Genomic DNA, 20,953 nt, shown 5'->3' on the forward strand with positions numbered 1-20,953 from the left:
CACGAAAATCTTGCTGCGTCGAAACGACCCCGGTGCCAGCTGACCAAAAGGGCTTTCACTCCTCGTTTGCGGATTTTTCGATTGAAATATGGTTTTCGCAGATAATAGGACTGGATGGGAGAGAACTGGGGGAGGTCAATGAGTTGATAACATCGGTCTGGAATAGAGACGTACGTGGAAATATGAGGTATTCGAAAGTTAATTTATTTTTCTGTCTGCCACAGTGGTTGAGTGATATTTCATTATCAGAAGGTGGTTGTTTATGTGATCCGTACATTTCAATGTTACAGTGGACTCTTGTTAATTCGAAATACAACAGGACCACGATTTTATGTCGAGTTACGTATAGTTCGACATAGGCGTAGATCGGCGTAGACTCTTAGCCCTGATGTGCAATCAGACGATTAAAGTCAGACGTCGATACCATTCCGGTAGGAAGGATCAGACCGTAGCAAACAAGGGATGTCAGAATTCTTCTCCAGGACTCTCGGATCTCTATCCGAAGTCAGAAATGCTACGTGGAATGAACGTTCCATCAGGCAGAAACAGAGTGAAAAAAATATCTCACCTATCTGGTTCTTCATTCAGGTTTAAAAGTTGACCAATAGAAATTGATTAGCACTGGCCTAGATTCCAATGGAAGGATGTTCTTCAAGGGTGTAGATCTTTCTTTATTTTGTGGGAGTGGAAAACCGAGAAAATATTTCGTCAGGTACCTACATATCAATTATTTTATCAAAAATAAATACATATAAAACGTATACACTGTGTCCGTAAAGTATGGAACAAATTCATTCATTAGTAAACAGACCATTTTACGGAATAATCCTGAAACACGTCCATTTTCGATTTTAATTTACCATATTTTAAAATAATCTATATATATAAAATAATAAAATAAAAAAAACTTGGCAACAATGGCGACCGGTGGTGATTATAGTGGTGAATTAAACAAGTTGAAAAAAGAAGTTTTAATAGAGATTATAATGTCAGGACAAGTGCCAGAGGGTGTAACATTGAGTAATAACCTTCGAAAACATATAGTTTCAACTAGAGATCATTTTGTTGACTCCTTGGCGGATGTCTCGGAGAACGACAACAAAGTCGACAATGACTTGAATAGTTACTATTATCATTGTAAACTAACCAAAGTGGAACTCGAAGCATCAAGAAGACTTTTGAAGGAGTTAGAGAAAACTATAACCGATAAAAACTATATAATTGAACTTCTAAAATCCAAAAGAGGTTATGTAAACAATGATAACGTAGAAAGTGGAACTAGCGGTGTTGCCGCTTTTGAAAATGTTACGGACTCACAGGGAAAGAGTTCAGTTAGTGACCGCAAAGAAAATAATCGTAATTCCAGACACAATCCAATGCGAAGAAAAGAGCCCACTGTGGGAACTTGTGACTCTTTACCCAGTTCTGCAGATTCCGGCGCCTCTTTTAGTGGAGCTATTAAACGTGCATGGCTTTATGTAGGAAGAGTAGATCAAAATGCAACGGATAGTAACGTTAAAAATTATTTAACAATGAAGTTTCCTGGTAGAGATTTTTATGTAGAGAAGCTACCCAAGAGGGATGATGCTAATAGTGTGGCCTTCAAGGTTGCAGCGGACTTATCACTGATGAGTGAGTTACACAGACCTGAAACTTGGCCCAGTGGAGTTGTGGTAAAACAGTTTAGATTTTTTCGGAACTGGAAAGGAAATAAACCAGGACAAAACATCACAGGTAACCACTTTACTGAATATTATCATAAATGGCATAGGGAATAAAATAAATAAAATACGAATGTTCTTGGAACAGAACAGGATTGATATTCTGTGTATTACAGAACATTTTGTGCAGGAACAAAATGTTGATAATATTTTTTTACACGGGTACATAATGGGAAGTATTTTTGCAAGAGCTAGGTATATACATGGTGGGTCAATGATTTTGATTCGGGATGATATTAAATTTATTGAGATTGAGGAAATTAAACATTTATCTGTTGAAAAAGATATTGAGCTTGCTGCTGTTGAAATAAAAAATAAAAATTTAGTCATAATTTCAGTTTACAGATCTCCAAATGGTGACAGTAAGAAATTTCTCAATATTATAGGTGAGGCTCTTTCTGTGGTTGACAATGGTAAGAAGATAGTTCTAGCGGGAGATTTCAACATAGATTTCAGAGATAAAAAAGAAAGTCATGATTTGATAGTTTTATTAGATACGTTTAACATGAAAATTACAACAAATGAGATCAGTCGAATAAACGGCAAAAGATGTATAGATAACATTGTGGTTAACTTCGGAATGGCTGGATCTGCAACAAGAACAGTGAATATGCACATGGGAGATCATCTAGCACAAATAAGAAACTTACCTATAATAACTCTGCATGGCACAAAAGCGGAATTGGTTTCCATGAGGATATATGATTCTGTTGCTTCAGGTGGTTTTCAGGAGGCGTTGTCAGGTGTGAGGTGGAACGATGTTTTGTCTGGCCTCTCTGCTGAGGATGCATATAGAAATTTCCATAGCTATTTTTTACAAGCTTTCAACGAGTATTTTCCTGAAATTAAAAAAACAGTTCGATCATCTGGTTGTGGCGACGTAGGATACAAAAAATTTGAGTATAGCTAGAATCTCAAAATAATTAAAAATAGACTGGATGCCTTAGGTATTATATCCCAGGTGACGAAAGATAATTTGATATATCAAGGTTACGTTGACCTTAAAGAAAAATTCTTCAAAATGGTGGATATGGAAAAAAGGATTAAAAATGAGCAGTTCATAAATAATAGTGAAAACAAACAGAAGGCTGCTTGGAAGGTAGTGAATCTGGAAATTAGATCTAATAAAGCAAGAAAACAGAGAGTAAACTGCAGGAATTATCATGGTAATGCGGATGATTTCAATGATTTCTTCTTGGATGTCCCCAAACAGATACTTCGCGGCATTGATTGCAATTCCCTTGATCCTAGTATATATATGAAAAACTTCAGTTTGCGTAACAGAACTATGGATTCATTGTTTCTTCAGCCTACGGATCATTCTGAAATCAGCAGTATTCTGGCGAATCTGAAAAAATCAAAATCTGAGGACATATATGGTTTATCTAACGATTTCATCAAGCGACGCGATATATCCAGTATAATATATAATAAATAATAATTAATGATTGCTACTACGATCCTGAAGAATAAGACAATGATTAAAAATAAACCTGATTGCCGAAATTGCAGCATCTCGGACGACAAGACACCTATGCAAATCAAGGAACTTAACGAGTTACGTGAACAGCTCAAGCGCAGAATAAATGCAGGAGAATCTAATATTAACATAAAATATCTATCTGGTACTCCTGTTATCACTGATATATCAGATAGCAAACAGCTAAAAAACTAAATTAGCCTGCTGAATCCTGGCTTCACCCGTGAATCCCGAGGTACGACAGCACATCTACAATTGGTCACGAATTCCTTCTCGCTCCAGTCTTCAACACCTTGGCATTCAAGTGAAAATGTGTAATTTTAGTGTGTTATTGTTTTTTTTCTCCAGATAATCTTTGTTATTTTTCGCTTTTCAAGCACTTTACCTTGTTCTCCTCTTTAAAAAAAATATTTTTTCTGTGAGTTTATAGGCATTGCCTAAACTTTAATCGATGTTTAATAATAATAATAATAATAATACTTGAACCTTTGGTGATAATAATGAATAAATGCCTTGCTGAAGGTATATTTCCTAATGAGTTGAAACATTCAAAGGTTGTACCAGTTTATAAAAATGGTGACACTGAAAACTGTAGCAGCTATCGTCCTATCTCGGTTGTTCCAGTTTTTTCAAAGATTTTGGAAGTTATTATTAAGAAGCGTCTGGTGAACTATTTTGAGAGTCTGAAGTTATTTGTAGAAGAGCAACATGGCTATCTAAAGGGACGATCTGTTATAACTGCAATCAATGGTGTGGTTCAGAGTGCGATTATGGGCCAGGATGAGATGGAGCAGTTGATGGTGACCTGTTGTGACCTGTCGAAGGCATTCGATACGGTTGATCACCGAGGTCTTCTTGAAAAATTATCGTTTTATGGAATCAGGGGTGTACCAATGGATCTTATGAAGTCCTACTTAGAATATAGAAGACAGACTGTGAAATGGAAGGGAAAATATTCAGATACAAAAGAAGTATTGTGTGGAGTTCCTCAAGGGTCAATATTAGGACCCATACTTTTCATTATATACATAAATGACCTAGTTTGTAATTTGGAGAGTGCTGATACCTGCCTTTACGCTGATGATACCACACTGATTTTGAAGGATACATCAATTGATAAATTGCAGAAGAGAAACGAAATGGTTATGAAGAATACAGGCTTGTGGATGTCGTCTAACAGGTTAAAATTAAATAATCAGAAAACTCAAAGTTTGATATTCAATCAGAAACCTGAGAAATCAATTAAATTCCTCGGTATGTACATTGATAGTGGCCTAAATTGGATAAAACATATTGAAGAGTTAACTAAGAAGCTTACCTCCGCAATTTTCAGTCTAAGAACCATCAAGACGGTTGTCACTGTGGAAGCTCTTAAGTCGGTCTACTATGCCAATTTTCATAGCCACGTCAACTATGGCATAATGTTCTGGGGGACGACATCGGGGTCACAAAGCATCTTCATCCTGCAAAAAAGAGCCATCAGAACTATGTTCAACATGGGTTATAATGAGTCCTGCCGAAAGGCATTCAAAGATAATGGAATACTTACAGTGCCATCACTTTTCATCTACAACGCACTATGTTATGTGCATCAGAACCTCAAGGATTTTCCATCCAATTCTGAAAATCATGAATATGAAACAAGAAATAAAGACTCCTTGCAGATTCCAATGCATCGTCTGAAGCGCACACAGCAGGGCATTGACTTCTGGGGCCCCAAACTATATAATAAACTTCCATCTGAGTTTCATGGCAGGCCCCTAATGAACTTCAAGAGACAAGTCAAAAGGTTCCTTTTGGATGAAACTACATATTCCATAGAAGAGTTCTTGCTAAGAAAAAAAATGTGATACCTGGTGATTGTTTTATGGTTTATTGTGTTTGTTTGTATATTGTTACCACTATGATATTTTATATTTATTACTATCGACACCATTTGTAATTTTTATTGCAAATAAAGATCCATCTAATCTAATCTAATCTAATATATAAAAATGAATCCCTTCTTCCCTTGGTCACGGCATCACGCGTGAATGACTGGACCGATTTCACTAATTCTTTTTTTGTTGTATTTGTTATTATTAGGAGAAGGTTCTTATGTAAGAAAAAAATACGAAAGTTGCATAATTCACGTAGTTGAAATTGAAACACAGAAACGTAATTTATAATGTTTATATGCTCTTTGCAACTACATCGGTCAGAGCCGCCTCCGTGGCGTGGTCGGCAGAGACCTAGGCTGCGGCACCAAAGGTCCGGGTTCGAATCGCAGTGAGGGAATGGATGTTTAGTGGTTGTTCAAGTCTTTGAGAAAAAATAAAAATTGTATGTTGACATAAGGATGATTGCGAGTGTGAATTATATGTAATACATGTGGAAAAATTAGGAGAAATCCAACAAATTTGTGACTGGGTACACATAACCAAAAGTTGAGACCAAGAAGCGAGAAAGACGAATGAATATCGGTCGGAGTTGGTCTGTGGTAGGGCATGGATGTTTAGTGATTGTTCAAGTCTGTGAGAAAAATAAAAATTGTATGTTGACATAAGGATGAATGCGAGTGTGAATTATATGTAATACATATGGGAAAACTAGGAGAAATCCAATAAATTTGTGACTGTGTACATAACCAGAGGTTGAGCCCAACAAGCGAGAAAGATGAATGAATAAATATCGGTCAGAGTTGATCTGTGGTAGCGCATGAATGTTAAGTGGTTGTTCAAGTCTTTGAGAAAAAATAAAAATTGTATGTTGACATAAGGATGAATGCGAGTGTATATTTTTATATGTAATACATGTAGGCTTGGTTAATCGATCGTCTAGAGGTATGATTCGATTACCTGGCCTTTCGTCTTTTTCTCCGTGACTTTCTTGGATTTGTAATAATTAAACTCTTTTGAATTATTCACATCTATTTACAAAGCCACAATTATACAGTACAAACTCGGTATTGGGAAGATCTTAATTACGTCTTAATTACAAGTTTCCCACTACGGTACTGAATTTCGTCTTTAACACGTTTAATTGATAACTCGAAACGTCTTCGTCGTACTTCAAGATTTCGGTCGTCTCGTCTTTAACTTGTTCGCGACTCGTCTTAATCTAGTCCGCGAACCGTCTTTACGTCTTACGTCTTAAGTTGACCGACCGAACTTGTCTCGTCTTCGACTTGAGTTAAACTGTACCGTCTGTACCCGTCTTCGGTTTAATCTTAACTGTTTCCGTCTTTGGCTTAACTTCAACTTGCCCTCTCTGTCGATTGGTACTACCCCGTCTCGGTTTGACCACACCCTTTGGGGAAGGTACCATCCCCCTAGTGCAATAAGATTTCCGCCGTACCGCCCCCAAAGATCTTCCGGTTCCTGGAATCGAACATTCTAGAAGAAATAGGGCATGAGAAAAAGCATGAAACACATGTGGCATAATCGTCTTGTTCCGAAACCTTTCCCAACCCCATAAATCCCTTAAGTTTGACCATCGACATATGACATTCTTCGACATCCCGAAGAATAGCACATCCTTTTTACATTATGTACAATTCGTTCCCTGTAAATCTATTGAAACTGTCATGCCCTCGACATTAAAAGAAACTAATAGGTTCCGGTTGACCATCGCCATTATTTACAGGGAACAATAAACTGGATCCTACATTCGACCCCCCTAAAAATTAGAGTTCGACCCGAACTCATCATCGTCCTCATCTTTGTGAGGTATCCCCGGTTTTATGAGTTTCGCATATGTGGATGTCCTCGTAGGGCCTTCATGAACCCCGACTTTCGTCACGTCGTACCTGTCATTCATCTTTGGTTGCGATACCTCATATGGGCCTAAAATCTTTCGCTTACGCTTCTGACCCGTGCCGAATTGCGTTTGCCTTATCGCAACAAGCTTTCCTACCTGGTACGTCTCGACCTTCTTTCTCCGTCGATCATGTTTTCGTCGGCCATCCCTTTGTACCTTAGGTACCTGATCTGCGCATTTACTTCTCGTTTGCCCTTTATCGTCTATCCTCATTTTCTTTTCGAACGCTTCAATCACTGACCGATTCTCCTTTTCACGCATTTTAACCCTTTCCACCTGATTATTTCTTCTGGGGACACCGGTCGTTATCGTTATCTGGTTTATGGGTTCCTTCTTATTATTTAATTTCACGTCTTTCGTCTGATTGGCTTTATAGGTCTGGGTCAGTTTACCGTCTTTACTTTTCAAAGGTGGAGTTTCGATGTGTTCTTTATCGATTCGTCGTCGTCGTCCGTCGTCGTTGATAGCGATATGCATCAACCAACTGTTCGCAACCGCTTGTTCCTTTGATCTCACGCTAATCCCTTCTTCCCCAATTAAAACAGTAGCCTGTTTCAAAATATTAGTACCCAGAATCGCTTGAAATCCCAACGATCCTTTAGGGATAATATGAAACTTAAGGTTGAACAATTGTCCATCTATCTTCACGTCTAATTTCAAAGAACCCATCGTTTTCACTTTGAAATGACCCAAACCTCTAATGATGGTGACGTCGTTATCTAACGGTAAGTGACGCAGGTAAGAATTAAAAATATCCTCGCGAATTATGCTTATCTCGCTTCCGGTATCAAAGAGAGCCTCAACCGCCACCGCCCCAAAAACCAGTCTAATGGCATTTTTGGGAACTGATTCTACCACGGCCACTTCCGTGGTTTCAGCCTTTTCTCTGCAACTCGCGGCAATATGTCCATGTTCATTGCATCGGAAGCATTTTGTTCCTTTGCTTTTATCTGGACATTCCCTCGACTTATGCCCTCTTTGACCGCAACTAAAGCAAGATTCGCTGCTTGCCTGCGTACCGTTTTTCCTGTCTCTGATCAAATTTTTCTCTTTCGTCTCCGTCCGCTTTTCATAACCGTTTGATCTCACATCCTTTCTTTGGAAGTGGGAATCCCCCCTTTTGGTGATTTCCTCATAAATTTTGGCCTTCTGCTTGAAATCACCAAAATTTTTCGAGCCATACAATACTATTTTATTTGCGGAAATGTCCGCAATACCGTCTATAATGTATTGTATCACCGCTTCTTCTTCGATATTGGCTCTACTGCCGATATCCCTCATAGCGAGAATGTACTCTTGTACACTCTCACTAGATTTCTTCCTCCTGCTAGCCAGGAGTTTGTGAATTTGCGCCGAACTCACACGGACTTCAAATTCCTCGCATAGCCGCTCTTTTAAAGATGCCCACGTCTTTATCCCCTTTTGAGATTGAATAAACAATCTCGCTAAACCCGACAGAGATTTCTTCGCAAATATTAATTTTTGAAGGTCTGACCAACCCGTCATCGCAGCCATTTCCTCAAAATCCTCAATCCACCTCCCGACCGGATAATTATCGGCCCCCGTGAATTGTCGAATTGAATCTTCGACATCCCTAAACGTCAAAGAGAAACTACTTCGACAATTACGGTTTTCCTCTTCGAGCTTCATTTTCGACACCGATACAGAAACAGAGCTAACTAAATCATCGTCATTTTCGTCGTCATCGTCTTCGTCGTCGTCTTTCTCTAAAAGGGGACCACACAAGAAATCGCACACCCTTTTGGCGATCTCTTCCGTAGAACCCTCGTATGGTAAATTCAAAATTTGGCATACCGCCTCTAAATCAGTCTCCGTCAATTTTTGTTCAACGTCTTGTATTTTGTCTTGATGTTCGTTATCGTCTTTGTCCCAATCAAATCCGTCAAAGTTTCGTATTGCCCTACGTCTTTTGTATTTGTCACCTTCGGTCCCGAAACAAGCTATGTGCAGCGCTCTTATAGCCGGAACTTTGGCTTTCGAAATACCGTCTTCAATACTTTTTATTTCGCCTAACGAGTACATTTTCAATTTAAGTATATACGTCGAAACGGAATGAAATTAAATTGAATCGTCTTACTTTACTCGTTGACAGAAATTCAGTAACCGCTCACAAATAAAAGCAACAGTCACACAAATTAAAATGGGCACACACAAAAATGAATGGAAATAAGAACAAAAAACAAAATCAACACACTAAATCTACAGAAAATAAATCGTCAGATTTGAGAACCGGAGATCAAAATATTCGTCTTCAATCTTGATTAAAATATACCAGAGAAAAAACAGATACAGGAAAAGATTCTCAAGTGAATAAAAGTCAAAAAACAGTGAATAATCAAATTAAGTCAAATCGAATTGCATAACCAACAGCTTATGAATTTTTCCTAGCCTCGTCTTAAAAGAAAAATTTCTACCTTGTACAATTCCTCGTCTTGTTGAACGTAATCCTTTATTCACACTGTTACACAAAATGACCTTTTATCACTTCACACACTTTTGACACTTTTCGTAGATGGTCTTCTCCTCGTCTCTCGGTTGATCTTCCTTCTTTTGTAGAATATTCTCGTCTACGTCGAATATTCGAAAATTCCTCTCAGGTCCTGGACGATTTTCTCCTTAATGTAGGCTTCTCACTTTGATCCCGGTTGATTTTCTCCCTGAAAATCTACTTCGATCCTGGACGATTTTCTCACAGCAAATACTTCACAGATCCCGGTTGATTTTCTCCTTGAAAATCAACTTCGATCCCGGACGAGCCCCCAAAATGTAGGCTTCTCACAATTCAATCCCGGACGAGCCCCCAAAATGTAGGCTTGGTTAATCGATCGTCTAGAGGTATGATTCGATTACCTGGCCTTTCGTCTTTTTCTCCGTGACTTTCTTGGATTTGTAATAATTAAACTCTTTTGAATTATTCACATCTATTTACAAAGCCACAATTATACAGTACAAACTCGGTATTGGGAAGATCTTAATTACGTCTTAATTACAAGTTTCCCACTACGGTACTGAATTTCGTCTTTAACACGTTTAATTGATAACTCGAAACGTACTTCAAGATTTCGGTCGTCTCGTCTTTAACTTGTTCGCGACTCGTCTTAATCTAGTCCGCGAACCGTCTTTACGTCTTACGTCTTAAGTTGACCGACCGAACTTGTCTCGTCTTCGACTTGAGTTAAACTGTACCGTCTGTACCCGTCTTCGGTTTAATCTTAACTGTTTCCGTCTTTGGCTTAACTTCAACTTGCCCTCTCTGTCGATTGGTACTACCCCGTCTCGGTTTGACCACACCCTTTGGGGAAGGTACCATCCCCCTAGTGCAATAAGATTTCCGCCGTACCGCCCCCAAAGATCTTCCGGTTCCTGGAATCGAACATTCTAGAAGAAATAGGGCATGAGAAAAAGCATGAAACACATGTGGCATAATCGTCTTGTTCCGAAACCTTTCCCAACCCCATAAATCCCTTAAGTTTGACCATCGACATATGACATTCTTCGACATCCCGAAGAATAGCACATCCTTTTTACATTATGTACAATTCGTTCCCTGTAAATCTATTGAAACTGTCATGCCCTCGACATTAAAAGAAACTAATAGGTTCCGGTTGACCATCGCCATTATTTACAGGGAACAATAAACTGGATCCTACATACATGTGGCAAAATTAGGAGAAACCCAACAAATTTGTGACTGGGTACATAACAAAAGGTTGTGAGCCCAACAAGCGAGAAAGAATGAATGAATGAATGAATATCGGTCGGAGTTGGTCTGTGGTCGGAGTTATAATAACAAGATACCTACATAATTCATTTACCATTTCTTAGTGTATTTTTCACATTGGTTTTTACAGGATAATTTCAAGTGTGTGTTTTTTTCAGAAGTGTTTGTTCAACAATGTTAGTCAAATTAATATAGTGTTGGAAAGTTGATAGACCATTTTCATACTTTCACAAAAGAATAGGTACTATAGTTTTTTTATTTTCAGTTGAATTTTTGTTTCTGAAAATACCGGCAATTAGACGTACAAACTCAAGTCGCAGAACCCGTAATGCTGCAAGTCGAAGAAATACAAGAGCAAGTCAAACTGATGAGCAACGTGAAACGCGGAATGAAGTTGAACGGAATCGATGGAACCAGAACCAACAAAATAGAAGTGTTGCGTTCAACCCCTATAGAGCTGCATTTAATTATAACAAAGAAATTGACTACAGTACACTGCATATCGTTGCTATTGGACCGATGAACGTTGTTTATCAATATTGCAAGGCATTTAAGTTTAAAAATGAAATCTTGAAAATTCATGTTTTTCACATGGCCAGTTATATGTCGCCTGTTTCAGTGTCGGAAAACCAACAACACTATTTATATACGCGCCAGAAAATAAAACTAAGAATATTGTGCATCATAAAGCATAAGAATAATAAACACTCCGTTTTTGGAATAATTTTGATTTATTATCATAATATTCCAACAGCAATACTCAATAAAGAAATTAACTTAATTCAGATAAAAAAGTAATAGATATTTCTTGATTATAGGGCGGTACGAAGTACGGGTCAGCTAGTAATCTAATATACGGGGTAAAATACTTTCGAGTAATGACGTCACCGTCATTTTTTTCAAATGGAACACCCCCATTTCGTCTCAATTTTCCGATTACTCTAGTAGAGCTGATTCCAAAAATGTATCACATGTTGATTCCATTTGGTACAGGGTGGACAAAAATACCAAAGTTTTGTGTGCGCTCATAAAGTAACGTGTAACGTTCTTTATTAGTTAAATTAACAATATTATCAAAAATACTATCTAAACATGTAACCAACTACAGGGTGTTACATTCAAACCAATTGCCGCCAGACAATAAGTAGTTTTGATAATATTGTTAATTTTACTAATGAGGAAAATGTTACGCGTTACTTTATGAGAACACACAAAACTATTGTATTTTTGTCCATCCTGTACCAATTGAAATCAACATGTGATACATTTTTTGAATCAGCTCAGCTAGAGTAATCGAAAAATTGAGACAAAATGGGGGTGATGAACAGAAAAAACATAAATATGCTTGCAATTAATGACGTAAAACAATTGTTCTGGGGGTGAAATAAAATCATTTACATATAATGTAGTTTATCCTATGTGTTTTCACAATACCAATTCCAAGAATCTCCTCTTTATATTCGCAAACCTTTCTATCACATAAATCAATATCTAGTTCATTCTACCTATGGATGTTCATAAAGCCAAACCTTCCAATCTTTACTGATTCATTGTTGATCTGGGCGAAGTTTTCAACCTCTTCAATGTCGAAAACTGCACTCAGAGCTCGCCATACTTACATTACAGAGGCATTACAGAGTTCGAATATAGTGCCAAGTAAACATTCGGCTTTATTGATTTATCGCAAAATTCAAGTGCAGGAAATGATGTATATGGCAGATTTTCAATCTTATTTTTTATACTACGACTCTAATTTTGTTTCCATCAAACTGGAAACGATACTATTTTATTGGAATTTAAATACGAATTCCGTTAACACGCTCACTGCGACTATAGATTTTGCCTATTTCAATCCATGTGCGGCACATGCTCCCGGGGGCATGTTACAGTCCATAATCTCTGTGCGGCACATGCCCCCGGGGATACTTGTGTAAATTTTGTTTTGGGCTCCATCTAACAAAGAGGTAATCTAATATTCAAGGTACCAACCGTTGGAAATTATTTTGGACGTAGTAATCTACCTAGGGACTCAGCCGCAGTTGCCTCCGGTGTCCTGGTGAAGCGCAAGAACTAGATGGAAATTCAGTACTCTTGCTTATTTGGTATTAATTCGACTTCTAGACAGGATGAAACAAACTTCGATTTTTGTAAAATAAAAAATAATAAATATCGTCAGTCAGACTATCATCTTTCAAAATGGTTTATAGTTAGTTTTTGTATTTCTAAGCGGCATATTATCGTCATATTTTTTTTAGAGAACAAAATTATGAATAATAATGGGTATGTAGTAATAAATCAACAGTAACATTATCAAGGTTGCCCTGGACAATTCGAACAAAAAGAAATTACCACGCGAATTTCTCAGTATGAAGAAGAATCGACACGTTTGACACATGCCCCGGTGCCGTAGAGGTCATTCTTGATTAAATTCGACTCACAGAGGTAATGAGATATAGAGGTAAACTAAATGAAATTCGAGTTATGAAGGTGAAGAATAGTGATATTTGTTCCCTATAGTAGGAGTAGATCGTTCATATTTGATGAATTTACTGAAAAATGAATTAACAATAAAAAATTTCATAAAGAAATAGAACAACGTCTCTCTGTGTTGTCAAATGTCGATTGACGAATTCTCAATATTTCGAGAGTTTGTTTGATGAAGGATTCCGTTTTAGACTCCAAAATGTCAAAAGAATTAATTACTTTACAGTGTTATTGTTCGTTTCATTTTATGCAATATTTTTCCAACCGGACAATCCCGAAAAATTATTGCAATCATATGCGCTGGAGCTTTTAATTCAAATTTTTTAGTTTGTCAAATAACTTTTTCGTAAAAATACCAATCTTGTAAGAGGTCCCTCGGAGGCTTAGGAGAGTCGGGATAAAATACATATTAAACATTAAACAAAAGATGTATTACCTACATCGTGTACAAAACTAAATAACAAACAAAACCAAACTCTATAAAACCTCACGATGTAATTATTGCATCGATTCACCGACACGTTTCGACTTATGCGGCTGGGTTAGGAATTAACTACTAACTTCGAGTTATGGAGGTGATTTTTGTGTGTCTTCGACTTATAGAGGTAAAAATAGTAAAATATATCCGTAAAATCATTTCTAGATATGCATGGCTATTTTTTCGGCTTAGACAGGTTGATCTAAGGGGATTGAAAATAATTCGAGATTTCGAGATTTGAGAGAGATAACGAGAATCTACCGTATATCGGAATAATTTAGAATTCCAAAGTTTCAACTGTTCCAAGGGTATCGATTGGATATGTTTGTTTTATGAATTGACAACATGATCATTATTAATAATTTATAATTTCTTTTCTCTCGACAATTCATCAATTTTGTACTGAAAAAACAAAAATTCAAATTACAATACTATAACTATAGAAACTGCTAAAAGAAATAATCAAAATCAGTACTACTAGCGCAGCCAGTATTATTTTTCTGGGGGGGGGGGTGTAATATGGAACGAACAAGTCGTCAGAGAGGGGGGGGAATGGTGTGGTTCACTGAAGGTTGTCGATTGTATAAAAAAATGGAAATCAAATATGAAAATTGAACACAGTAACTAAGTGACTATCAAGGACAACCGAAATGCGATCAAATAACAGGATATACGATATTTGATCGGAAGAGAAGCAGGGAAATTAGAGAAATGTGTGAGATTCAGGACGTGGTAAGATAGTCAAGAAACCTAAAAAAAGAATGGAGAGACCATGTAGATATAATGCCAGATGACAGGTTGTCTAAAATAGCAAAATAAAAAAATCCCAATACTCCTAGACATCCTGGACGACCAACCATAAGATGGTATGAAAGCTGGTCTTCATAATCCCAACTCCGCCTAGAAAACCATTGATGCAAACACAGGACCTTGGTCCTAACGTAAGGGGAAGAAGAAGAAGAAATATGAAAATTCATTCTATAATTCGGGGATTGAACTGAATGTTGAAGTGAATACCACAGATAATACTTTTTGATTTTGAATATTCAGTATTCTTGATATCGAACTCAAAATCATAATAAATATTCAACAGAGCGAGCCGTGTCAATCTCTCATATTGTACATTTTAGTCTCTTGAGGTTAAAATGAGTTCTTTCCGGCATGCTCGTCGATACTGGTAACGTACAAAATATTTTGCGTAATATAGATAGCAAATAACAGCCGTCATATCCAGAATTTACCGATATTGCACTATTGAACCGGGAATTTCAGATAATTCCTTCTCCCACATTCAAGGGCTATTTCGTTGGCAGTTTCTGAATCCACTTCATATAATTCTGTTGATTTTTTTTAGATCAGTCGAAGAGTCATTACTTCCATTAATTAAACACGTGAATTATGATAACACATATTGATATTCGAGAAATCTATTACTTAATCGGAAATTTTAAGCCAGATGTTTTTATTGCCGCAACCTTTTCCGAGTAGCATAAAATCGAGCATAAAATTGTATATTTTTTAAAATCGAGCAATCTCAGCATCCGCTGGCAACTTTCCCTGCTTTAGGAAGTATTTTTGTTTTTTTTTTGTAACGTGTTAAAAATCATGATTCATGCAAAGAATTTATAATACAAAGGTCTCTTGTTAACTCGAACCTCGTTAATTCGAAATCCTCGATAACGCGAATTATTTTCAATCCCCTTGGAAAAACCTGTCTAAGCCGGAAAAATTTCCATGCATAACTCGAAACGATTTTACGGATATATTTTACCCTCGATTTTACCATTATTACCGCTATAAGTCGAAGACGCACTGAATTTACCTCTATAACTCGAAGTCAGTAGTTAATTCCACGCACAACTTCGGATTTATTGGGGACCTCATGTTTATTTGTGAGATCTCTTTTTTCATTGTAATGGTTTCTTTTTTTCATTCTTTCATCTTGTATCAAATTTTCCTAATGAACATCTATCTATCTAAGAAGGGGATAAATTTTTGGAAAAAAAATCCAAACTCTGCCGCACAATTCGAAACGTGTCGGTCAATCGGGCTAATTTGTGGATGCAATAATTGCATCGTGAGGTTTTATATAATTTTGTTTTATTTGTTGCTTAGTTATGTAAAAATTGTTGGAAATACATTTTTTGTTCAGTGTTTTTTATCCCGACTTTCCTAAGCCTCTGAGAGACCTTTCGGTAGATTGAAATTCTTACAAAAACTTTAGAGTTTTCACTCTTAGTTTCTGAAACAAGCTTAAAACATTTGAATAAAATGCTCCTGCGCAATAATTGTAATAATTCTTTTTTATTAAAACGAACAAAATGAATGAATTAATTAACTCTTTTAATGTTTTAGACTCTAAATTAGATGAACTCTTAAAATATTCAGAATTTGTCGATTGGCTTTTGTGTCAACAAAAAGACACGTTGATCTATTTCATTGTGAAATTTTCTATTGTCAATTCATTTTTCAGTAAATTCATCAAATATGTACGATCTACTCTTATCATAGGGAATAAATATCACAATTCTATACCTCTATAACACGAATTACCATTTGGTTTACCTCTCGGCTTACCTCCATATTATCTCATTACCTCTGTAAGTCGAATTTAATCAAGAATGACCTGTATAACTCGAACTACGCCTATTTCGAACTATTCGTAACTCGACGAAAATTCTTGGTTCCGTGGTGTTTCGAGTTAACGTGAGTCCACTGTATTTCTTTTTTTTGGTGAACTATTACCTGGGGTTGGCAAAAAAATTAGAATTTCATGGTTATCTCTGAGAAGCAACCAAGAAATTATTTTCATACTGAAGTTGCCGACCGCAGCAATTATTGATGCTGGGTCAAAAATAATAATCGAAAATCCATAAGAGACATAGAATTTTTTTGATTGACAAACTTTCTCTCCATATTGGTATCGATTGCAGCTGCGCTAGAGTTCTAAGGGCCGGTATCATAAGGGACAATCGACGATTGAAGCGTTCGTCAACTACCGAATTCCGATTTCTAGTGAGGAATTTGGTAGTTGACGCAACGGTTGAACCGTCGGTTAGCCTTCTTAACACCTGCCCTGTTAAACATAAACTGCATGTTCCTCAACTAATGAATAAATTCAGAATTTAAAACTTTACAGGTTTATCACGATATAGGTGAATTTTCTAGAATTTGAAATAACCTCCTAGAAAACCGTCAAAAAAAGTCAGTCCACCGTCAAAGAGCCGACCAAAGGACAAAAATTAAAGGCTTCAAACCATGGAGGACACAATAACTAATTCACTTCATTAAAGGCTTCTACAAACCAACGTGGCAAATGCGAATATTCGTACCGCATCCTCAGATCCAGACTCATCTGAATCCTACTGATTTATTATCGATTGATAGCTTGATAACCGGTAGTACCGGTTAATGATTGATATATTGATAATTGGTAAAACCGATAATCAATCGATAAATAATAAATTAGTAGAATCCAGGCTCAAATGCGATACGCATGAGACGCGTTAGTTCGTGGGAGCCTTTATTATATTGCATACCGATCTCTTGAATCAATATTTCTGAATAATTATCTCTTGTTCACTGTCTTCATTTCGAAATCAATTCATAAACCCAACTTCATAATTCCTACCAGTATCAGATCTCATATTCATTATTTCATCAACCGTGATGAAACCTATTTCGCTGGTATTTGATTTTTCATTATTGAAATCCATCTGATGCCCAGTATACAACCAGAGCAAACTTAACGCAGTATAATATCCACCAGCAATCCCCTTTTGTTCAATCAGACCAATACTCAAACAATCCCGATTGTACCGAGTTAGGCGTTTTGAGCGCAAGTCTCGAAAATTTTCAGGGTAGGTTCGGATCTCGAATGCCTCAGCTAAGTTCGTTCATGGGCAAAATCCGATTAGGAGGTAAATATGGCCCAGTTTCCATATGTATAGATTTGCATTTTGAACGTATTAGTCTCGTGTTAAATTTCAAGTTGATCGCTGAATCAAAACAATCGAAAATCAAAAAGAAGGATTTGAAAATAATTATACTAAATTTTTGTGATCACTTAAAACAGACGGAGTTGAGAATTTGGGCAGAGCACATCATGAAAATCGCAGAAAATTCAATTACTAGCAAATAGAAATCAAATACTAAATTCTTGATATTTCCATGATAACTGATCAAATCCGATTCCTGTACAGGGTGTTCCACCATTAACACAACGCTCAACTACGGTCCAACGCTCAAATTTTCAATTTTTTTTATACATTATCAGCAGCTCCATTCAGTAGCGGCTTGTCCTATGAGACAGTGCCTCACCAAATAAAGTACCAAATAATATTGAATATTACACATATTAATAGAATTAATTGAATATTTTGTTGAGTCTTCTGGTTTTTTGTTTTGTTGTTATATTTTTAATTCTTGATGCAAAATAAATACATTATTTTTACATTGATAATCCAACCTCAATTTCAAATCAAATCAAATCAATCAAATGTCATTGATGAACATGAGAAATAACAGTGGTCCCAAATTAGAACTCTGTGGTACGCCCGAGGTCGAAACAAATGAAAACGACCTTACTCCCTCATATTCTACAAACTGTTTCCGATCTCTTAGATAAGATTCTAGCAGAGACAGGAGAGCACCCGTAATACCAAAGTTGGACAGCTTCCTCAGCAGTTGTTGATGCGAGACACGATCGGACGCCTTGCTAAAGTCCGTATAGACCACATCTTCCTTATTTCGAGAATCGAGTGACTTGGAAACATATTGAGGGAATATACATAGATTCGATGCAGTGCTCCGAGACCTGACAAAACCATATTGATACTCAGATTATGATGTTCGAACGTAGTCATAAATTATATCACACAAAACTATTTCGATCAACTTAGAAAAAATTGATATAAGAGCAATTGGCCTGTAATTAACAATCTCCGATTTCTTTCCCGACTTCAAAATTGGGCAAATGCGCGAAATTTTCCAGATATTCGGAAAAATGCCGGATTTTATCATCAAATAATTCATCTCACTTCCTCTTTAAAAAGTAAACGGTCTGCGGCATGCCTAACGCCCTTCCTTGCCTACTGTTTTATCTACATCGGCGCGGCGAGAAATCGAGAATATTCCTACGCCTTTGGAGGCAGCTTCTGAAAATTTATTTGAGGCATGCCGATGCTGCCGGCCGAACTGCAATTATGCTGCACTATTTGGGAAGCGAGGAATCGGGTTAGGGTAATCTTGCAGAATCATATAAATTTCATAATGTGAATTCATTGTTGGATTTTCTCCAAAAATGATTTTTCACTACGAATTCGAAGTAAGCAGAATATCCAGACATTTCAGTCATTAGCATTGTATTCAGCGACATCAGTCAGTGAAATAATAGAACTGGTTAATCGTACAATTTCGAACCCAACAGGATTTCTAAAAGTGAATCAGAAACTCCATCGAGAGAGATTTGTTTGGGTCAATCGAATTCACCGCAAAACTCGAAATCAGTCAACTGGTGGATAGCTAATGTTATGGCCTGTCGGACCACCGAATGAAATCACTCCAATGAAAATAAAAGATAAACAGAAGTGAAATCTCTAGTATGTCAGTACTCTCGCCCTTTTTTAAATCAACAGAAAATAATGTTACTCCTCGTGTCACAAACTTCGCTGAACGATATTGAAAGAAACGAGAGAAAATGGTATTTTGTTGGTTTTTCATTTCAACCATTGTTTAAAGTAGCGTTGCGAATAATGATCTTTTTGATATTGCAAGTCTTCTCATACATTTGGTGGATACCTTCAATTCCATAGTATTTCTTGAATAGATCATCCATATAATTACATACCTGGGCTTTTGAAGCTGTCATTTTTGAAATTTTACAAGGGAAAACTACGCCATGACTCAAAATGGAAATATACACTCTTCAGAAATACATTTAAATTGTTACAATTAAATTCAAAAAAGGAGAGAATTTGGTAGTCAAGTTCGCAAATTGAAACTTTTTTGGGTCCTCATGAAGCACCTTCTCGACTAACAATAATGCAACTGGTGGAAAAATTTGAGCTATTGGAACAAGTTAGTTGTGCAGAATCGAAACCGCGTGCGTTGCTGAAGAATAACTGAGATTATTATCTACTGCTTTCTCCTCTAGTGTTGACGAAAACCCAGGTTTTTCGATTCCTCGCCGTTCTTGGAAATAAGGCATTCAACAAATTACATTACACCGTATTTTGAATGAAAATTTAGGTCTTAAGACTCTCAAGAAAATCTGAAAATGGTTTTTGAAAAAACCTTTCATCTCAACTGTTTGGTGAAGTTCTGGGCTGGTGGAGTGATTGGACCTTACTTATTTGAAGATGAGGCTATTGCAACAATGATTAAGTAGTTTTGGATAACCGGAACATCCAGACCATGTTATTTCTTGAAGAATGAAGAGGTGTTCACAATGAGAACTTATGATTTTGACTTTTTTTGGGAGGCCAAGTGAAACATAAGGTCCATACTCCACAATCGATTCAGTACCTTGAAGATGGAATTAGTGAGGTTATCGGAGACAAACAGTCGCAAATGTTCGAATTGGTCGGCAAAATTTTCACGAAGAGGATATAGTGCAGCAACCGTAGTAGTGCCAGGCATTTGACTGATATCGTTTTCCATCCTTACCTTCTTCTTTACCATGAGAATAGCATCCATTGATTCCTCTTGAAATATACAATTTCTTTTAATATAAAAAAAAGCTTTTATTGAAAAACACTTTACATTCAAAGTTGTTTTTGTTTGTTGTGGCAGGAAGATTTGAGGTTGGCATATCAACAATTTGAATGTACTCACACTTGGTGAATTGTTAATAAGAGTTACTTTATTACAAGAAAAATATTTCCATTGATGATGTTTAATTGACTTTCAATTTTCCCCCAATTAATATTTTCAATTTCCTTCCTATTTCGAATCATTATTTTCATAAAGCGATCTTGAATTTTTGCCTCAAATAATTGCCTTCATTAGTTATTTCCGCATTTTGAATAAGTGTCTTGAGTTAGTATACGGAATCATCTCTGAATCTCATCAAACGATTAGTAGGCAAATATTATATTGTTATACAGGGTGTTTCATTGGTAAATGTACATACGTTAACCTGAGGTAGAGCCCTAGACGAGTCCAAAAAACCTATATATGATAGGTCTAATCTTCCCCATAGCCGAGATACAGGGTGGTTTATGAAATCACCAATATTTTCAATTCCTTAT

The 20,953-nt window shown here is 36.7% G+C and overlaps 2 protein-coding genes across 4 annotated transcripts in view; one reads left to right on the top strand and one right to left on the bottom strand.

Moving 5' to 3' along the window:
• The window catches only part of LOC123682785 (potassium voltage-gated channel protein Shaw-like), a 403,607-nt gene that overhangs the window by 131,098 nt on the left and 251,556 nt on the right, over positions 1–20,953 (top strand). The window lies entirely within an intron of this gene.
• Positions 1–20,953, bottom strand: part of LOC123682788 (potassium/sodium hyperpolarization-activated cyclic nucleotide-gated channel 1-like) — a 120,440-nt gene that overhangs the window by 6,436 nt on the left and 93,051 nt on the right. The gene's annotated exons all lie outside the window — the stretch shown is intronic.

The sequence above is a fragment of the Harmonia axyridis genome, chromosome 6 (genome assembly GCF_914767665.1).
Source record: "Harmonia axyridis chromosome 6, icHarAxyr1.1, whole genome shotgun sequence".
Taxonomy (NCBI): Eukaryota; Metazoa; Arthropoda; class Insecta; order Coleoptera; family Coccinellidae; genus Harmonia; species Harmonia axyridis.